Raw genomic sequence first — 22093 nt, forward strand, 5'->3', positions numbered from 1 at the left:
ACAAGTGCCTTTTTTGAGCAAACCACCATAGCTGTATACTACTGCATGCGATTAACTACTTGATTGATTGGACTCAGAGATCTCTGTTACTGTATGTAGTTTTCACTCTGGTATGCTTCGTAAATTATTTTTATTTGAAATAAATTATTCAAGATGTTGTTGTCTGTTTCATGATGTAGTCCCTTAGGATGTAGATTACAATGTTATGACTGCTTACTGCTGGTCTTTATCATCTTCACCTGAGAATGAGGGCTAGCAGGAAGTAGTTAAACACCTCCATCTGCATCCTATGGGAATACACCATGGGACAGACAATAACACACTTTACATTGACCAGCCACCATCTCTATCACAGCAAATTTTACATTTTTGTTTGGATACATATTCTTGAGAGAACTACATGCTGCAACAAAGATCTCTGACTCCATTTAATAAACCAGTTAATCACAAAACCCATTCCATGTGGCTGATTTGAATCCAGTGAACAGTAAATTTTACTTGCACTTGTTTGTTCCATTTGAGGTAGGGTTGAAGGTTCCAGCATAAGAGTCCCTTGAGCAGTTTTTTTTTTTCATTTTCCCTTTACTCAGATGTGTGAAGTACTGTAATGAGTTTCTCTGAGACAAAGTCTCAAGAATTAATTGTTTACAAAAGTTGACTAAAAGTTGTAACACAATTTAAAAAATTAATCATAAAGAAACAAACCAGTATACTGCATATCAATTTAAACCATAATATCAGCACCAAAATTCTCTTATCTTGTCTGCACACCTTTCTTATAGGTACTGATTGATCATTTTTAAAAACCTTTGAAGACAAAATTTTCTTGTGACGCATGATCATTTGCTCAATTCTCACGATGTACCTACTTCACTCTGTGAGGAGAAACTAGTTGCTGATCATTTTGGGGGCTTAATTGGATTAAACAAAGATTAACAACAACAGATCATGTTCAACTAAATTTCAGTAGAGTTTATTTGTTTGATTCAAAATTCATACTCTTTACAAAACACTATAGATACACATATGACATACAGTTAAAAAATCAAACAGGAAACCAGTTATGGTAACTACTAAGCAACTTTTATCTTTTGGGCACATAGTAAGGTTTCATTCTTAGCCTAAATTTTAAGATTAGAGGGCTTCAGCATATTCAGCACATGTACAGGACACCCAGCTTTCCACTGTTCAGCTTACCATGAGGTTTGCTTCATTATGGGCTAAGATAAATTACTATTAAGTGAGAAAACTCTCAGAATTTAGCTAACACATTCTCCACTGCTCAAAGGGAAACTTGCTAATTAACTGATTGTCATTTATGTGTGTTCTTTTAGACTCAATTAATTTAACTGATGAACTCTAACAACAATTAACATCATGCTGCCATGCAACTTATTACCTACTGTAACTTTCATAAATCTTAAACTAATGTTTGTATTTTAAATTGTTTTGTTGAAACTTGTTTATTAGTTTAAGTCGTTGATTTGTTGATTTTGAATAGGCAGGCAGTAATTCAAAACTAATTTCCTTTTTTCAATTGCTTTTTCTATTTTAAGTGCTTGGCAACTTGATGGTGGTTGTTTCATTCATAAACAAGGGAAGCATTTAATATTATAAATATAATAATCTCAAGATAGTCAGACAAAATTAATATTTTCCATTTTTCAATTTATATCAGTTTGGATAAGAATGATATTATTTGATCTCGAAAACTTGGCCCGGGTAAACAGACATCTTTTTGTATTCCATATTCAGTTGTCACAAGAACAGGAAGAGGGGTGCAAGTTACATCTATTTAATTAACTATTAGGCTGCTGCGAAATTTGGCAGCTTTGTATTGGCAATTTTCCTATTTTAATGACACTGTTGTTATACTGGTAATTATAAATGCTTCCTTTGTTTATATTAGTTTACTTTGTACATATTATAAGTAGATCTGCAAGCTCATTAGCCCAAAATGAAATTACACATGCATAGAATTAGTACTTATTTTCAAGAAGAACAAATCAAGTTGTCGCTACTAACTAGGTGCAATGAGAGTCTTAGTGTTGCCACTCCATCATATTTACCTTCTTGACTGAATTTATTACTTTCAACACTTACCAAAATGTTCATTAATTTGCAAATGTTATAGGCCTTAAGCCACAAAATACAACACTAGTTGATTGCAGAAAAGGATGAGTGGCAGTCTCACCGAAAGAGAATCAACCTTTTTTTTTCACTTAGGAGTTTTTTAGAATTAGGCTACTTTTTGTTTTCCAAAGTCTTTCAATTTTTCATTTCATTTTCAGTTTCTCATTTTTTAATTCAATTATCCTGGCTAATGGTAGTATTTAATAGTAAGATTAGACAAAGTAAGATCAACAGTCTGCATTTTTAACTTTAGTTATTGTTTTTTCTTGTGTTTTCCTGTTATTTTATTAATTTAAAAACAGCATCTTAATGCTTTCACATACATGTAAGTATCAACAAACTTTTTTGCCGAGCCTCATAAAAAATGATCACAGCATTAATTACAGAACTTTGATTCGTAATGCAGACTGTTGATGAATCAATTTATTGTCATTTGATTTACACAGATTGTTTGGTTCTTTCTTGGTGTTGCAAGTCATCATATTTGGAGGCTCCTTTAGGCCTCCTTTAAACTTTTTTTTGCTTTATATCCTTCACAAATTATAGGGAATTTTTTGTACTGTTTTCTTTTTTAAGCTTGTAGGCATTTTTTTGCTTTGCACCCTAAACACACTTGACACACTCACAAATTAGCTTAAGGTTTCAATCTTGTTTTTTTTTTTTTTCTTGACATGTATCACCAAGAAACAGCCTTTCTTTTCTTTAGTAATTTAGTTATAATGCTAATGAGCTTGCATGTATCTACTAATTAAGTTGTTAGGTTCTTATTTAATTCCAGGACAGAAGGTGGCACACACATCAAGACCAAAGATTGGTCATATTCAAATCTAGCCAATCACGTCCCTGCTGGGTTGTGGAAGCTCTGCCTCTGAGAAGGTGTGTGTTTCTGATGTCCTCTGAAATATTCCAACTGAGAAATCCTGGGAAACTTTATCTGATCCTGTAATTCAAGCTGGGGACAGTTGGGCACTTGGAATAGTTGGCCATTTGCTCTCAAGTGGGGTGGACAGTGTGAAGGAAGGTGAGAGTTTGCTTTTCATGTCTTTAGGGTTTCACTTAATTCGTCACAATACCACACCATCAATTTCGGATCAGCAAGATGCTTGTTTGCAGTCAATGTATCAGGAAATGTTCCACAACCTAGGACGTAAAACAGGAGTGCTGAATTGTGGGGCTCAAGGAAGGTGCATCTCTAGAGAAAGCATAGACAGAGGAGATCACTGAATTTCATCGGTCTGACCTGATTGGATTTTCACAAATGACATTAAATTGAGCTGAGTTACTGGGGGTCTCTCTGATTGAGTTGCTACTGGGTCAGGTTTTCTCTCTTTTCTAGGTTTTCATTAAATAAACTTAAACTTTAAAATACTGAAATTAAGTCCTATAGGCCTTATTATAAACAAAACACATCATTTTGAGAAAAATTATTACTAAGCATTTTCTTAATTCATTTTCATTTTCTCTTTTGAGGAATTTCAAATGACTAAATTATTTTCATTCTCTGTTTTCATTTTCATATAACATAATTTTATAATTTAACAAAAATTACTCTCATTAGTTTGACACTCCACAAACTTTAGGGAGGTTAAGCACCAGCTTTTGGCACCTGGGTCTCTGGGACTGCCTTGGAAACCAACATGAGCTGTGATTGGGTCAGCTGTTGCCTGGGTAACCATCAACCAATTATAGCTCATGCTAGTTACCAAAACAATCCCAGAAAACTGGGCTGACAGCTTGTGCCTAGTCTTCCTGAGGTTTCTGGAGTGTTTGATAGTTATTCTTATTTGTCAATTGGCTATTTATTAGAAGCTAGAATATATAATAGGGGTTTGAGGAGTAATTCTTCACTGGTAGGCTGGTTAACTGTTAAGTAAATCGGCGACATTCCATTTAACAGTTAATAAGTCTGTCGATGAAGGGTAATTCTGAAACATCTTACATTGATTCCGGAGTGTTTGGTAGTTATTCTTATTTGTCAATTGGCTATAAATTTATTAGAAGCTAAAATATCTGATAGGGGTTTGAGGAATAATTCTTCACTGGTAGACTGGTTAACTGTTAAGTAAATCGGCGACATTCCATTTAACAGTAAATTAGTCTGTCGTTGAAGGGTAATTCGGAAACATCTTACATTGATCATTATTTTAAGCACTCAAGTTAATTCAATTTCTTACTAGCCTAAGTAATCAAACAAGAATTTAATCCTTTTGACCGCCAATTTATAAAGATATAAATTTAATCAATATAGTATTTCTATATTCTGAAATTTACTTTTTTTGTAATGATCATATAAATTTATAATCATATATATATTTTGAGGGGGTGATACTTTTCTAGGTAGGTTTACTATTTATGGGTGTTTTTTTCTTTTTCCAATCATACCCACTAAAATTCAGAGTTCCACGGATGGTCACGAAATGCTCCTCCACAAAGTGAGGAGAGAAATTGCGTGAGCAGAGAAGTCACGGATGCGAAGGACGCTGCAATCTCTTTAATGGGAATTTTTGATTAACAAACAAAAATATTTTTAACTTCTGCGATGTAACTTAACTAGTTAATTAAGTTGGATTTTCAAACCATTTCAAGTCAAAACTCGGCCAAATTTAAAATAAATAACTGTCGCAACCAAATTTATTACACAATAATTTTCTAGTTTTAAGTCTTCTTAATGCCCTTAGCAGTGATTCGGACCTCTAGCTTGCTTTAGTTTTCAAATAACAAGACCCGCTCAGCTTCGTATGTTAATTGCCCGTTTCGGATCACAGATGTTCTCTGGAGAATTGTCTTTCTAATTATTCACTCATTCGCACGGGAATTGGATTCGCATTTGAATAAACAACTCTCCAGAGTAACATCATGTGATATGAAATAGGACAACAAACAAACAAGCTGAATAAGCATAATTAACTAAAACCTTTTGCAATATTATTATTTTTAAAACAAAAATTAATCTTTTTTCGCTATATCAAGTCGCCTAATTTCTTTCATCCAAATTAAAGAGAGATATCCGACATCGGTAGCTTCACAGATGAGAGACTTTTAGCAGCTTGTGTTCTTTGGTGAAGTTTGTGGAATGACGGTCGGTCGGAGGTTTGGTCGGAGGTCAGACTGGCGGATTCTGTTTTCAAATCTTTCTTTGATTTCGACGGTGATGCACTGAAATTGAGCGCCATACTTTAGCGCTTCAGTTTTTCTTGTCCAGGTTGCGGACATTTCCAACTTAAATGGGTTTCCATCGAAACTATTCCGGAAGGGCGAGCTTATCGGCAGATTTTTTTTTTCCGGTACACTGACTTGCGGATTAGCATCTTGAACCAAATTACGAATTTGGCATATTAATTATTTTTCAACTCATTAATTCCAAAATTACTCGAGTGTGGCATTGTGACAAATTAAGACTGAGACCCCGGAGGCATGGAGAGCAAACTCTCCCTTTCCTTTACGCTGTCCGCCCCACTTGGGAGCAAACGGTCAACTCTTCCAAGTGTCTAACTGTCCCCGGCTTGGATGAAAGGATCAGATAAAGCAGACCAGGATTTTAAAGTTGGAATATTAAATGAGGACTAAAGAAACAACACCGACTTGGAGAAGCAGAGTGGAAGCAACCCATAAGGCAGGGACACGATTGGCTAGATTATTATTTTTTTATTTCATTTTTTTCATTAAAAATAATGGACAAGAGAGACAATTTTTATTTCAATAAAATATTGTTATCTTTCTTCCGGATTTTACTAAAACTGGTAACGGGGAACTGGGAACCGGGAACGGGAGTCTGGGAACGAGTGTACAGCAGTAACCCGCGTGAAAATTCAACATGGCGGACAAAAAGAAAGAAAAGGGAACAATTTGGGGAAATGTGGGGAAGTGTTACGGTTGTAAACGTGAGTTTCTACCAGCTGTGCCACCATATCATGGCCCAGTACGTTCTTGTTAGCAGAGTCCGATTGGTACTGAGATAAACAAAGCATGAAATGGCGCCTGGGGTGAAAATCGAATCGGTATTATCCTGTATTATCACAAGCTACGCCTGCTATCGGTCAGGCCACAGTCTTTCTTACATAGAATTTCAAGCCTTCATAGTCTACTCATATCTTCTCACTTTGTGCGCGAGCTGTCATATCAATATTTAAAAATAGCAACACGCAATATGATATCGAGGACAAGTGACATAACACATGAGCATCATTGAACTTGGGTCGTCCGCTGTCTTCGTATTCGGAAGCTAGAAAGGCGGCCTTTCGCAGATCGGCAAGTCAGCTGGAAAATCAGGTGAGCAGCAGATAAATACCCTGTGGCCTGGCCGCTTTGTTAAAGACAAAATATATGAAGAAACGAGCAAGGAACATTCCACAATAATGCTAATGTTGGTGAAAGATGACCGCGGAAAAGCGACTGCGTGACACTCGGTATGTTTTTAGATGACATGTTGTCACGTATCAGACGGAAAACAGTCTTTATTCTCTGTCTGCGTTTTGTACTGACCGATAGGGGTAGCATGTGATAATACCGATTCGATTTTCTCCCCAGGCGCTATTTCATGCTTTGTTTTTCTCAGTACCATATTGGACTTTGAGGCACAGCCGGTAGAAACTAAAGTTTACAACCGTAACACTTCCTTACATTTTCCCAAATTGTTCCCTTTTCTTTTCCTTTGTCCCCGCCTGTTGAATTCTTAGGCGGGTTACTGCTGTACACTCGTTCCCAGACTCCCGTTCCCGGTTCCCCGTTACCAGTTTTAGTAACATCCCTTTCTTCCCGTGTTGTTTTATTTTGCAATCCAACCATTTAAGTGAACCAGATAAACTCTCTAAAATAGGCCAAGTTCTGGAGAAGTCTCAAGAAAATTTGCAGTACGATCAACACTTAGTTTTAGTAAACAGCTCGTTTCTCATGTCAATGTACGCCACAGATACGTCGTTTCAGCATTTCAAAATGCACAAAACATATTTTGTTACCGAGCATGCAAACCCTCACGTAACGGTCGTCACACAAAGGGACAGGCGTGACAAGATGTCGCGTCCAGTTGCGTGACGATTCTATGTGCCAGGTTGTTTTTCTATTAAATTTTGAACGTATCTGTGGCGCACATTGTAACAAAAACAAACCGTTTACTAAAACCAGTCTGGAATCGTACCGCTTAGTTCTATTGAGACATCGTGATTACTGTAAACATAACCGTATTAGTCCCAAGTTGGACATATCAATTCTCCTTACTAATTGCCCAATGTGTTTTGATTCTAGTTTTGAGAATTTGGTGTTATATCAAGACAATATCACAAGTTGTTAATTTTCTTTATTTCCGTCATCTGTCTGCTTGGAAATGTATTGATATTGTAAGGAGAATTAATGCGTCCATTACTCTTGAGACTGGCTCAGGGTACGTTTTTCAAAACCCTGAACTTTAATTCCATTGTGGGGCTCATTTCCAAATAAATCGCTGGTAAACCGAGGAAAATTAGAAACCGGATACGAAATGAATATTTTTGGTGATTGTAGTGCTTAAATTTGCTGTCGAGAAAAAGAGAAAAGCTTCCGAAAGCACGTCAAATGAACAACCGAGATAAACAACTCTAGCGACAGCATGCAATTTAACGCCCAAATTTCTACGCGTAATTTTAATTCCATAATTTCCAAACTGGGAAACATCAAGAAATTCATTTGAGATTGTAGCAAAGTTGTTGTCAAAGCTACAATTTTAATTTGTGAAAACAACTTGGGCTCGAAATCCTAAAAACAAAGATATTCAAATTTCTGCACGCTGTTTGCATGCGTCATATTAAATATTTACATGAATATTTTTGAAAGATCAAAACAATATTTTGAACTTAAGTTCTGCAATCAGTTGCTCCTTTAATTGTCATTTTCTCTATGGTTTCAAAACAATTCTCAATCTGCTGGAAAAAAATAAATTCGAAAGAACTGTTCAGTTTTGTTCTAACTTTGCACTGAGTTGCTTGGAAAAATTGTAGCAAAAAGAAGTCTGCTCTAGCTGAAGTTTCGAGCTCCAAGACAAATAGTTAGAAAGATGTGCTTCTTGTCTTCCATAACATTACTTTCTTTTAAAACACAAGCTAAATCAGTCACGTCTTTAGGAAATGAGATGTAATGACTTGGTTCCTTTTGATTGAACAAGCATCTGTTGCCGAATTTAACGAAACCCGACCAAACAGTGGTGAAAAACAAGGAAAATGTTTTGAAAAACGTACCCATCAAGGTTTACAGTTAAATGAAATACAGTCGAACCACCCACAGGCGACCTCTTATGAATTGTGCAAAACCAATGAACTGCAACAGAACGTTTAGTAATTTGGCTCTACAAGACAATTCTGAAACTTGTATATCAGACTCGAGATGGTCACTTTTCACAAAGTGGTCGCTTAGAGAGGTTTGACTGTGTCCGATACCCCTGACATGCAATGTACTGTACCAAGATCACATGAATAAACAGAGGCTCATTATAAAACTGAACTTAAGGACGTTCGCGCTAATTGTTTCTGCACACGCAAATTCACGCAGCACCTCATGCATCGAGCGCGCGCTAAGTAATAAAATGAACAATGATAGGGTAGATGGCCATTGCTATAGCTTTGCCTGGATTTAACAACCTCGGACGTTCGGTGACCCCTATTTTTCTTTTGATGGAACCTTTTCTCTACCGATTTTCTACGTTTAGCGAAAAAATGAAGAAAATCTATCGATTAGAAGTTTGAATTTTTTGCAAAATGCATCATCGAGTTCTGTTCTTTTTAGCTCTTCGTTTACCTGTGCGGCGGTTTCAAATGCCTCTTGAAGGGTTAAGTTTTGTGAAAACGTTACCAACATTTGGAATTATTAACGCAACGGATTCAATTATACAAAATATTACTAGGATAGTTTGACTCCGTTGATTCATCTTTGATATTTTCAGCTAATAACCCTGGAGACCATGCTGATCTACGAGCGCCAATTTTTCAAAATCAGACTAGTTTTCCACGCGCTTTATCTCTGAAACGAAGTCCGTGACCACCATTTTTTTCTTTAATTTCTGAAAAAAGTAATTCGTTATCTGTCCGCCATAGAATTTGGAAGAAAATGTATCGAGTAGAACATTTTCGCGCGAACGTCCTTAAAATCAAGTAGGTAACTTTGTCTGCCAATCAGGCTATCTGTCTAAATTGTTCTGTCTGTCTGTCTGTCTGTCTTTCAGTCTCTCTTTCTGACTAACATGGTTGTCTGTTAGCCCGTTTGTTAAGTTGTCTATCTGTCAGCAGGTTCTTGCATCCCTCTTTCTGTCAATACATCAGTCAATCCGTATGATAACGAAAGGTTCAAAATTTGGTATTGAGCATTTTTTCAGTCACTCAGTCAGTCCATCCGTCCGTCCGTCCGTCCGTCTATCAGTCAGTATCTCAGTCAGTCAGCCAGTCAGTCAATCAGTCAATCAATTGGAGAATCAAATCACCCAGTCAGTCAGTCAGTCAGTCTATCAATCAACTAAAGAATTAACCAGCCAGTCTGGCTGTCAGGCAGTCAATCAATCAAATAATCTGACAATTGATCACTAGTCCCAAGCAAGCAGACAGGGAGTCTGTCAGTCAGTTAGTAAGTCAGTCAGACAGTCAGTCAGTTGATCTGTCTGTCTCTCAGTCTGGCAGTCAGTTGGCCAGTCAGTCTGGCAGTCCCTGTCAGTCAATCATTTGGTCAGTTCATCTACCTGTCAGTCAGTTAGTCAGGTAGTCAGTCAATTAGACCATCCACCAGTCAGTCAGTTTGTTTAGTTCATCAGTCGGCCAGTCAGTCAGCCTGTCTGACAGTCAGTTAGCCAGTCAGTAAATTAGACAATCCATCGGTCAGTTAATCAATAAGGCAATTGACCAGTCAGTCCATTTTCAAGTCAATCAGTCAGTCAGTCAGTTAGTCGGTTTATCAGTCCATCCATCTGTTCTTCAGTCCATTTGTCAGTCCGTTAGTCAGTCTGTCCGTCCATTCCTTTGTCCATCAGCCCGTCACTCAGTCAGTCAATTAGACCATCCATCAGTCTGTCAATTAGTCAGTCAATCAATAAGGCAATTGACCAGTCAGTCCATTTTCAAGTCAATCAGTCAGTCAGTCCATCAGTCGTTTATTCAGTCTATCCATCTGTTCTTCAGTCCATTTGTCAGTCCGTTAGTCAGTCTGTCCGTCCATTCCTTTGTCCATCAGCCTGTCACTCAGTCAGTCAATTAGACCATCCATCAGTCTGTCAATTAGTCAATCAATCAATCAGGCGAATGATCAGTCAGTTAGTTAACTAGTCTGTTGGCAGAGTAGGACTTTTGAACATGGCTACAGAATATTTTAACAATTACTTGATTGACAGTTAATTCAAAACAGTATTGTTAACAAAAATGTGTTATTTGAGAGCTCTCTTATTCATTGTACAAATCAACCATGGCAGAATAAATTGCATGCCTGAATTCAATTTATTGATGTTGAACTTGGCTTATTCAAGAGCTTTCTTTACCTGGTTCACCCAAAAGCTGGATTGCAAAAACAAATCATGCAGCCCTTCTTAAGATAACTGCTTCATGCTTTGGTCCACTTTGTCACTGATGGCATCCGATCTGGAAAAGAAAGATTTAATACCTTCGTTCAGAGCCAGGTTAAAAATATTACAAGACAACTAATTACCAATCACGAAACAATTCACAGAATTTAAAGCTATTTTAAACTCGCTTTTGTCATAGTTTTCATGATCTTTCTGGACAGCTTAGGTAAAATACATGTAGGTTTAAAATAGGGCACCTAAAGTCAAACCTGTATTAGGCGGACACCCTTGGGACCTGTGCTAGTGTCTGCTTAATACAGGGTGTCCGTTGAAAACAGGTTCCTTCAGAATTCATCTTGAAAGGCTTTAAAAGGGTCATTTTTATATTCATCGCTATTATATGGCTCTGTCTCACAAGGACTGGGAACTACCAAATTCACAAATTTGATTGGCTGAAATCGATATTGAAAGCGGTCTAGATTTTCCTATCTAAACCGGCATCTAAACCGGTAATGTTTTGCAGTGAAAAAGTTGCAAACTAAAATGCAAAATCATTGACTATTTTTATCTAACAATATTTATTTTATGGAAGTGCCAAAAAGCCTGATGAGAAAAAAAAAAGTAAAGAGGAGGAGCAAACTTTGGGAGAATTAAATTCAGCTCATTGCCGTCCCCAATCAAAATGTCAGTTAGTACAAACCAATTACCTTAAATGAATTAAATTGTTCTTGTTTGCGCCATATAATAAACATCTTATTAACCGAGTTTAGTCGGTCTGTATGGGAGGATCTTGAACTCAGTCATTTGTATAGACCTCACTGCGTTCGGTCGGTACTCATAACCTTGGTCAAGATTCCCCTATACAGACCTCCTGCTTGGTTAATAAGAGCTAAGTATTGAAAGACTTTTTAAGGGTCAAATAGCATTCCAGTGCACAGCTGATAACTCTAAAATACTGTATTTCCACAAGCAATGACAAATATATGAGGTAAAGCAATTTAAGTATGCAGCAATAGTATCTATGTTGATCAAATTATACGAAGGTTCACAAAATCAAACCATACCAAAAGTTTTGTAAAAACAAAACTGAATAATGATATATCACATTTCTGTGACAGCTCTTTGTCGGTAAACCTATTAAAATGTGGACAAAAAAAATGCGTCCTTTATGCAGTGTCCATTTTAATACAGGTTTCTAACAATAGAAGTGACCATAAATGTCAAGTTTAAGCTGTCTGTGTCCACTTAATAGAGGTGTCTGCTGAATATAGGTATTTTTTACAGTACATGTGGGAAATGAAAAAATGGGACTTCCACTACTGTTCACTTAATAGAAGGTGTCCGCTTAATATTGGGTCTGCTTAATACAGGTTTGACTGTATGTTTACACTATTTTACCCCTATTTTATGTCTATTGACTCCCGTGCCACCCATAACTGGCCGGGACAAACATTGGCCTTTGTTCAAATAATTTTTTGATTGTCTTACATGTACAGTAAACCTTTAAATTCCACACATGGAAAGTTATTTTCATATAGATCATGCAAGGAAGACTTGCGTTACAGTGTATCTAAAGTTGTGGACCGCATCACAAAAGTATGGAAAATTGTGCAATTTCCGAGACAAACATAGTTATGGGTTACATCGACATCGCAGAGTTACACCAGTGTTATTGTACAAAGAATTGAATGACTGAATTCGGCGACAACATGACATGGGCAAGGAGAGATAATCCATCTAAACAGCAGTTATAATCCTGCGATACATGAGCAGTTTAGACAATCAAAGATTCATGTTGTAGTGCTACCACTGAAGGGGCAGAAGGTAAAACAAACAAAATTTCAAGCCGTTAAGAGAGTACAACACGTGGTGGACGCACTCAAACCAATGGTTACACGGACCAATTCTTAAAAAGCTGCCAAAGAACCAAACCACCTAAAGCATTAAATCAGCCCCAAAATAATCAGCTTCAAAGCCACAGAGGCTTTGTTACTTTGCCATATTTTCAAGGAATCTCTGAAAAAATTGCAAGAACTTTGGGACAATTCGACGTAAATGTTGCTCATAAACCCATCAAGACAGTTGGTTCGATCCTGAAGAAACCAAAGGACAAATTCGATCAAGACCTGTCAACTGGTGTCGTGTATAGAATCAATTGTAAAAACTGTGAAAAACTTTACATCAGTCAAACATCCAGAACACTGAGATCCAGAACAAAAGAACATAAAAGAGCCGTCCTCACATGTGACAAGAACTCTCTTTTGGCGCAACACTGTATGAAAAACAACCACGAATTTGATTTTAATAATGTCAAGGTCATAGACCGCTGTCGCTTGTGGTCGCGTAGATTGTTCTTGGAAGCGTGGCATTCCATTCGCGAACCAAACTCAATTACTGACCACGCGCATATTCCAGACATTTACAAAATGCTAAATTAATCCCTAGCGCATTCCGCACATTCTTATAAACATCTCATTTACATTTAGACGCCATTAACATTCATTTCATCACTGAAGAAGGTTATAGTATTTTAGCCAAAACGTCTATTTTAAGATTTTTAAGTCAGTGACAACAACTTTTAAGATTTTAGTGTCTGAGGTTCTTGGCCAACAACGCTGCCAAATTTGGACAAGGTATAACGCAATTCTTTCTTGCGTGATCCATATAAGAATAAGTTTTTATTTTTTTTCCTCACTTAATGAACAGCAAAATGTTCATTTCACGTCAACTTGCGACCGCAAAGATGTTGATTTCACTTCAAAACTGGCAAAATGTTGATTTCACAAGAATGCATAAGCTCAAAGATGTTGACTTCACTTCAGACACTGCGAAATGTTGATTTCACGAGAACGCGTAAACTCAAAGATGACTTCACTCTAAACACAGTGAAATGTTGATTTCACAACAACACGTAAACTCAAAGATGTTGATTTCATGAGAACACCCAAGCTCAAAGATGTTGATTTCATTTTAAACACAGCAAAATGTTGATTTCATGAGAACATACAAACTCAAAGAATGATGTAGATTTGACGAGAATGCCTAGCTGAAAGGTGTAGATTTCACTTCAAACACTGTAGAATGTTGATTTCAGGAAAACGCATAACCACAAAGAGATGCTCATTTCAATAAAGAAAACAGTCAGATGCTGATTTCACTAAAATGTGTAACCGTGGAGATGCTCATTTCACTTAAAAAAAACATGTGTTGATTTCACATCAACGGGAAAGCTCAGAGATGTTGATTTCACTTTAAAAAAATACACATACATGTTGATTTCACCTCAAAAGGTGACCTCAAAGACACTTTTTCCACTTAAGAAACAGTTAAATGTTGATTTTACAAGAATGCGTGACCACAGAGATGCTCATTTCACTTAAGGTTACTGTAGACCTTCAGGGGTGCCTTCCGGAAAATGCTTTCTTTACGCACTGCTTCAAAGAAAACCAGACGGTAAACTATATGATCATCATTGTAAAGCTAATAATTTGTAGAATCCAAAAATAATATATTTTGCTATTTTTGTTTTGATAGGCATGTGCAAGCTTTCAAATGCAAAAATGACCATACTTACTAAACTGAACTACCAGCCTTTGTGTTACCACGTACATCCAAACTGACTGGACATCCTAAATCAGGAGATGATGGGCTAACAAAGCATGTGAGGCTTTTTTGATATTTCTATTGGTTGCTTAGGAAATCCCTTTCAAAGTTAAACAATAGAAAATTCTCTGACAGTTGTTACTCAATGGGATGCCACAGGAAAAATATTTTGATTTTCGCAAAATCCTCACACACTTTGGTATGCTAATATCTGACAAAGACTTTGGCCACGTGTTATTTACATCCGATAAATCTACATACCCTATTAATTCATTTGAATACAGGTAATTCACGCAAAAATAAACCTTGAATTTTTGGCCTCAAAAGAAACCCACAGTCTTTGCACCTCACTGAAGCGATTGTCAACGTGACCATGCTGCCAACCAATGAAACGCAGCTTTGAACTCCCCAGTGGGCTCCAGTAACGCTTCCCAGGAATGAATGTGCAATGTTTATATTTACAGTATATCTTTATATTTTACATCAGGAGTAGCGAAGTCTGATGCGAAACATTCATTTCAGCAGCTTATAAACCCAATCAGCAATTTTTTATCATGTGTAAATAAAGTTTGTATGTATGTATGTATAAATGGGAAAAAGAAAAAGGGAAAAAGAGGAATGATAGCGGAATATCCTTGAACAGGCCTACTACTTGGTGAGCAGAGTCAAGTGCGCATATTTACACATTTAAAAAATTAAAATTTAATTAAATTCACCGATAATTACACAGGAATCAACTTCTGAGCCAGAAGAAACTGGAGCAGGGCAGCGACAAAACATTCACTTGGGATTTGTGCTTGCGTTCAAATCATCAAATGTGGGAACACGCAGACTATGCAAAATTGCCTAGTCTATCACTTCAGAGAGAAAACGATCTATAAAAGTGAAGATTTCTCTGCAAGAAATTGCAAGATGTCAGGAATAAACAAAAGAAGCGAAATACGACTCCGCTGATGAGATCAGTTGCCGCAAAAATTGTTACTGCTCAATTCCAGGGTTAACACATTTTAATTGGCTCATCACAGTTTGCGGTTCATTGACTCGTTTAAAAAACTTACGTTTTTGTGCACTGGATAACTCATTCGTGTTTTAAGTCTTTAAAATAATTTTCTTTGCAAAATTCAGATAAAGTAGAAGTCTTAAATTTGGTGTAAAAAATAATTTTGGACAAAATAGGCCCTTGAATGTCTACAGTAACCTTAAAGAAGACATTTTGAATGTTGACACTTGAAAGCTCAGAGATGTTGATTTCACTTGAAAAAAACACAAAAAAGTTGATTTCACGTCAACAGCCAACCTCAAAGACACTTTTTTCACCTTAAAAACAGTCAAATGTAGATTTCACAAAATGCTGGTTTTATGAGGCTCCCAAGGTTAGGGTTCTGTCCCCTCATCCCATAAGTTAGAAACACTATAAATCATGCCAATTTGAAATAAAAGTGCTGTTATGATCGATCGCAACTTGTTGGCCAGTATCTGTGGTACTCCCTGTGTCAATAACTATGTAAAATCCACTTCAACTTACTAATATTGCTGTTTACCAGGCTTCTAAAGCCACAAAACATCCACTGCACTTGAGCACAATGCATGCTGGGAAGGTTCTCTACAACTCACGTGCGGGAAACATGGCGGTCGATGCAAGACTTATTTCAGTCTAAAATCAGTGCACACTTTCGAAACTTTGACAACGGCAACATTTGGCAAATGGGTCACAACTCACGAGTGGATTGTTTTCTTGGGCAAGAACTGCTCTTGAACTTTGCTGCCTGACTTCAAATGCCGATACCTCGATTGTATCAGTTTGTTCGAACATCAGAGAGCACATTTTGGTTCTTTTAAATGTCCTGATGATTTATGGGTTTATCAACGCTTTATGATGCCTCTCAACCACCAGGCAGGCAGTCATGCAAGGTACTTTAAAAGAACACTTCAATAGTTAGTTGACAGAGCTCTAAAGCATCGCATCTAATTTCTGTTTGACAGTATTTCCTTTGACGCCCAATAGATTTCAAGCGTGTGTTTCACGTCACAATAACCGATGTAAACAATGTTTCCTAGATTCCCGCTTTGTATGCTATTATCCGACATACATTGAGGAAGACAGCTAACTGATACTGTGGGATTTGATTTTGACTTCCAATGCTATAAACAGAAGCTACATTAAATTTTACACATCACATTGACATAAGACACTGCCTTCATTGCTACAGAGAAAGCTATCTTGATCCGGGCAGATTTTCTTCCAACAATGTGCAAACAAGGAAAAAAGTCCAGGTCAATGTTTAAAATATAATTTGCAGTCAATTTATGAATGAGGCCCTTCATTTGAGATAGTCTGTCTGTTTCCTGTTCAACAAATTAACTCCTAAAGACACGGCTAGGAAAAGCCAAGATTTTTGCATATGTTACAACTCAAAACTGAAGCAAAAACCAACGACAAAAATACACAATATTCTTCTATTACATTGAAGACCATATGCAAAAATTTAGGCACTTTTGAGAAAACATTTTTTTCACCCAAATCCCCACTTAGCATGGTTTTGCACTCACCCCTTCAATGAAAATCTGCAAAATTAATATTTCATTGGTAGTTGGTGGATATTTGAAGGGGTGCATTGAAAAAGACCCTAAGTGACATCTGATAGACTGCAAGATTCTCCTAGCAAATTTCTTTTCACTTCCTTATTCAGAAAAGAGGATTTGTCATGAGATCAGGAGTCATTTAGGGCTTTTTTCCATGCACCCCTTCATTTGATCACATTAATCAAGAATTGTTAATCAGTTTGCTTACTTGGATTACTGCTACACACTGATTGCAGAAGTCATGAACCACTTGGTTTTCACTTAAAATCTCATCTGGAAAACAAGATTAATATCGGTGTTTAGTTGCCACGAAGACAACATCTCTTCAATGTTTTCCAGCTGGATACAAACTTTGCATTTCAAGCAGTTTACACATACTAATGCAAGTAAATTTAAAGGGAGCACATTCCCAACACAGAGGCATATCAAATATTTATGTCACCGCCATCTTCCCATGTATGTTAAAGTAGGGAAGGTTTTCTTGGCGGGGGTTCCTAGCACCACAAAGATGACAATGGAGCAGAGTTTGTTTAATCTACCACTTGAACGCGTACAACGTACAAGAGAATTTTGATTTCATCATCTCAAATAAAATTTATTTCTTGCTCATTTCCAATCTCTTTTCTCTTTTAAGGAGGTTGGTGCAAAAATTTTCCAACCTGGATTTTTTTCTGGGACTTTTACCACTGTAAGATGATGAGTAAGTTATATCAGAAATGTAAAAAAATGGGGGGTCACCAACTTTATTTTGGAGAGAACATGCCCAGAAGAACACCCCAAATCTGAAAAAATCGCGCTTTGTTAGCAATCAAGGTCACAGTGTCTGTAAGCCCAAAAATATTGCAATTAGATCTCTGAAGTAAAATGTTCTCTGCCAAATATTGTTTAAGTGAACCTACTAAGTGAATTTAGTCAGCTGGTGATGTTCCTTAAGCTGGCCCAAAACAATTTTCTGTTATTTTGAGACTTATAAAACTAGGTGCGATTTTTCAGGCTTGGAACTGTACTGTTTTGAATGGCTGTGCTATTTTTTTAAGATAACTCTCCACTGTTCCTTTCATTGTGTTGAAGTCATAAATTAACACAACACTGTCTTGTCGCATAGCAACAAACTTGACCCATTTTTTACCATCAATTGCATCTATCTTAAAAACTAAGCTGGTGACCCCTTATTTTTTTGATAAAAATCTTTTTATCACATACAGAAGAAGAAACAGGGAAAATTCAAAAAAAATTCTCCAGAGCAGGTTTTGCTTAAATTAAAAAAATGGAAATTTCTTAGTTGGAAAAATAATATTCCACTCCACAGTTTTTTTCACAATTACGCACATGCATTCTACTTTTGCTGTTGAATAAGTTTTTGCATTAAAAAAGTAGGGTCACCAGATCAGTTTTTGAGATATTAGCTTCGTGAATAAGGAATTTTTCACGTGCGTTCTAAGGGCAAATTAAAATCTCGACTTTATAAGATCGCACTTTGCGCACACTTGAAGGCCGTCCACTGATCAGTAAAGCCCGCAATTCCACGCGAATAAATGTGAATAGTCCACGAATAGTGTTTTCTTTTTCATTGTTGTGGTTAGCAGTATAAGCGGTAAAAAATGAGTACTATAAATACCCAGAGGTGACACTAGCCAAGTACAAAGAAAAAGAAAACCTGAAGAGTAGTATTTTCCTGCTGTTTTTTAGATTGATAGCCGGTGTGATGGATCGCAACATCAACATCACAATTGTTGTTTATGTTCCAGCACAGCGGTTTAAAGGGATGTTTTCCTTTGAAATTGCCTGAAGGATGGATGTTTTTGAAGTTAAAAATAACTGAAACTTGGCGGATAACAAAGTTTTACGAAGTAGGCCTCGTGCCGCCATGTTTGTTTTGATTTTCGTAAACTTTAAACCTTGCGCACTATCTCGCAAACCCCTGCATGATGCCTCGCGCTGAAGTGCACACTAGAAATATTACACAGAAATCACAGAAATATTACTTTTATGAGCCACCTTAAAGGACAAGTTTGCATTTAGCGACCATAGTTTCACACATGGTAGGATTCGATGTCCCGCGGACAGAAATCTAGATTTTTTTTTTAAACTTCCCACATTGATTTTTTGTTCAAATTATTGTGGACAATGTGGAGATAATTGTAAATAAAATCTGTTTCTGAAAAGAAAAGTAGGGGTCACCGAACGTCCAAAGATCGTTAAATCCAAGCAAAGCTAAAGCAATGGCCATCTGCCCTATCTTGTTCATTTCATTACTTAGTGCACGCCCACGCATGACGTGGTATGTGAATTTGCATGCGCAGTAAGGATGCGCAGAAACAATTAGCGCAAACATCCTTAAGGAGTTGAACACATTTTTCACACGCACTTTTGCTGATTCAATTCAGCACATGCATAAGAATTGCAAAAACAAACATGCCGTCAATAAAGCGAGCATTTTATTTAGTCAACGCCTGCGGTATCTGTGCTATTTTTCTCTATAATTGAACACAATGTATTGATGGTTTTAGTCTTTTATTACAAAGATATGTTAGAAAAGGTAACCATGCAAAGAACCCAGCAATTCTCAGCTTTTTCTTTGTTAGTGCAAGAACCCAGTTAAATGCAGCACATGCATAGTTAGTCAAAAAATTGTGATTAAATGAAAAATTGCACTCTCCGAAATACGCCTATTTCTTGAGAACCACTCATCAGAATTTCATAAAATTTGGCACGAAAATACTTTAGGAAATAAGTACCTAAAGTATTGAAAATAATTGAGCTTTAACAAAGGAAATTCTAGATATTCCAATGAACCTTCAACAAGGCATAATTAAAGATCTCTCTGTTAAATTATTAGCAAAATGGTGTTAACTTGTGAGAATTGTTACAAGCTTGTTGCAGGCAAAGAGCCCTTTTCATGGTTAATTTTTCTTGTTTGCATTACAATGTAATTCAACGTGGATGTGAGGCAATTTCGGGCTAAAACTACAAAATAGCCCCAAATTGCCTCGCATACATGCTAGATTTTATTGTAATGCAAATGAGCAAAGGTAACCGTGAAAAGGGCTACTGCAAAGAAAATCTAATGACTAGATTTTCTACAAATAAACAAAACCGATTTTAAGGGCCTGTTTATTTTATTCATGTTACCATGGCAACGGCACATACATCAGCTCAACCATCAAAAAACCAAAGTTTGTGTTGTTAACTTGCTTGCTGCCATTTTTAACGACCGAGAGATCAAGGGTTTTAGAGAAAAAGGTGAATGAAACACAGGTATCAAAAACTGTGTTCAGCTACCTTAATACATTCTGAAGGGGGAAGTGTGTTGGCACTTTTTGATCTTCCTTTCATGGGGGGTAAAAATTTAACTTTTCTGAGGGGGTAAAATTCAAAGCTCCTCAATAAAGGAGGGGGAAGGGGGGGGAAGGGGGGCGGATTAAATGGAATGGCACACAGAAATTTTGCGTTACATGTTTCTCAGTTTATGTGCCTCTTAAAGGAAGAAAAAACTCTAATGGACACACATACAACGTTAATGTCCTATCTTATTATCTAGTCAAGTATTGATCTAACCAAACTGTAAGGTAATCACAACGCAAAACAATTTCCAAGCACGCTTACCTTCGTCCAGGGACTTCCCAAGTTGTCAACAAACACGTCTCCATATTCCATTTCCTGGTTCCGATAAGCAAAAAAGTGGAGAAAGTTAGCTTATGACCCAGATCAAGTAATATCACCGTTTAAAAACAAAGAACAAACCTTTGAAATAACGATAAACTCAATGAACTTTCCACTATTTTTCTTGCACACGTGCCAAAATGGCCGAAACAAACAACACTCGCAAAGATCACTGGGAAATGGCTAGGAAGTGCACGTGAAGGGACTAACGGTAGGGGCGAAAGCTAATAAAACACTACAAATTTAATGAATTTTACAAGGGCTACCATTCTATTTGCTTACTCAGAAAAACAAGAAGAAACTTCAATTAAAAACGTTTTAAGCTCATCTTCGTCTCTGTTTTTCATGCTGGTCATTATCAACTATGCCTAACCAAAATTCTAAATAAAATCCTAATTGCTGTCCTAAAACTGGCCAGCACTCTCGGCAGGGGAGAGCGTATGTTTGTGTGGAGGCTGATTGTAGGACATTTTTTAATAAGAATTCCATGAAAGCACCAGAACCTTGCGTCCCGTTTGTTCCTTTCCCTATCAAACCGCTACATGCTTGCCATACGTGTACGCTAATGCTTATTCTTCAGGTGTTTTTTGTAATAAACATATTGTATAAGAGGTGACAGTATTCGCAGGCTGACTAAACCCTTGTGTACTTCCGGATATCCCGTTTGTAATCAAACTCCCCCCAGCCTCGCCCGTGCTCCATAGAATGGAACCAACAGAATATATACGAGGAGTATAGTTTGTTTTTTTTTTCAAATCCTCCTTCAGCGAAAGCGAAAATAGCGCGGTATATACAACATGTACGAGTGTGGATCGTGGAGCAGCCTGTTGACTTGGCACTGATGAGAATAAGAGACTGGACACACCCGATCGCCCCTTGGTTACAAATATCGCACAAATCGGAATGTCGGCTCAGCAGCGAGATTTCATTATGAACTAAATGCCTTGTCAGGTGCCGGCATGGGATGTTTAGTTGAGATGTTTAAACTAAGTAGTAAGGTATTTGGTAACTAATTACATCGAAAGTCAGAACATGCCGGACTCAAAATTCGAGAGAAGCCAGGAAACGCAGAGAATTTTGTTCAAAGGTCAAAATATGCCGGACGTTATGATTTTAGTATTCAGGAAACGCGGAATGTATTGTTTCAGAGGTCAAAGGAGATGCGTACTGTCTAATTTCAAAGACAGGAAATGACAGACATTTTACTTAGCAGGTAAGGAAAGTTGGAAAAGTTAGTTTTTAATTTTGACCCTGAAAACGCGCCATAGCCTGCTGCTTCTCGTCCCTTTATTTGTTAAATTCCGTTCCTTAGTTAGTGAGGGGGGTGCTTTGGAGAAGCCGCGAGATGGAATTGGCCAAATTGCGTTCGCGAATTCGCGCACGAAATGAACTATTCGCGCGCGACATCCTGCTGGCTACGTCATTCTCCTATCAGATACGAAAACTTCGGTGAACAAGCGTGAACTAAGAGAACGACAAATACGCGATCTTTTAAACCTCCTGCGTGACCGAGTCGTCTTATATTATCAAATTTATTTCTCCACGAAGATTTGCCTTTTGAATTAATATTCCTATTAAATACGAATTTAAATACCTTCATATTAA

General features: G+C 37.1%; 1 long non-coding RNA gene across 1 annotated transcript; it reads right to left on the reverse strand.

The window, feature by feature from the left end:
- Positions 1–10641: 10641 nt before the first annotated feature.
- On the reverse strand, positions 10642–20657 carry LOC145468215 (uncharacterized). The gene is made up of 4 exons (XR_014042169.1): positions 20570–20657; positions 20432–20485; positions 17034–17098; positions 10642–10715 (listed from the first exon to the last, which is right to left on the reverse strand). It is a non-coding gene; the product is annotated as an uncharacterized LOC145468215 (long non-coding RNA).
- Between the last annotated feature and the right edge of the window lie 1436 nt (positions 20658–22093).

Source organism: Orbicella franksi, chromosome 14, assembly GCF_964199315.1.
Source record: "Orbicella franksi chromosome 14, jaOrbFran1.1, whole genome shotgun sequence".
Classification (NCBI taxonomy): Eukaryota; Metazoa; Cnidaria; class Anthozoa; order Scleractinia; family Merulinidae; genus Orbicella; species Orbicella franksi.